Source organism: Penaeus monodon, chromosome 21 (genome assembly GCF_015228065.2).
Source record: "Penaeus monodon isolate SGIC_2016 chromosome 21, NSTDA_Pmon_1, whole genome shotgun sequence".
Lineage (NCBI taxonomy): Eukaryota > Metazoa > Arthropoda > Malacostraca > Decapoda > Penaeidae > Penaeus > Penaeus monodon.
Genome location: NC_051406.1, coordinates 38,855,020 through 38,855,359, shown reverse-complemented (window position 1 = coordinate 38,855,359; position 340 = coordinate 38,855,020). Strand labels below are relative to the sequence as shown.

General features: G+C 46.8%; 1 protein-coding gene across 1 annotated transcript in view; it reads right to left on the bottom strand.

Moving 5' to 3' along the window:
* Nucleotides 1-6: 6 nt before the first annotated feature.
* The window catches only part of LOC119586670 (protein groucho-like), a gene marked incomplete in the record, with an annotated part of 70,613 nt that continues 70,279 nt past the window's right edge, over nucleotides 7-340 (bottom strand). Inside the window, 1 exon segment of the mRNA XM_037935406.1 lies at nucleotides 7-340.

Here is a 340-nt window from a genome sequence, read left to right as displayed (position 1 = left end):
GGGCGGGGCCCGTGAAGACAGACTTCGATGCCTACTTTCTCGGCAAGTTTCCGAGTGGGATTTCAGAGCCTTTGTTGCCTCTCGTGTGAGCAAGACCTTGGGAATAGCTTTAATACTTTACATGAGGTCTCCTAATAATCGAGACAGAAATCATAGTAGAACCTAAAATGGCTCTGGAACCAATAAGGACAACTAAAATAGGTTAAAGGAATGAACCTACTGAATTATCCATTGAAGCTAAATGTACCTATGGTAAGTGTTCCAATCCACTCCCGCCTCGCGAGTGACGCCCTCCAGATCCACTTTTGTTGCAGGACTCGCTGCTCCTCGAGACACACAG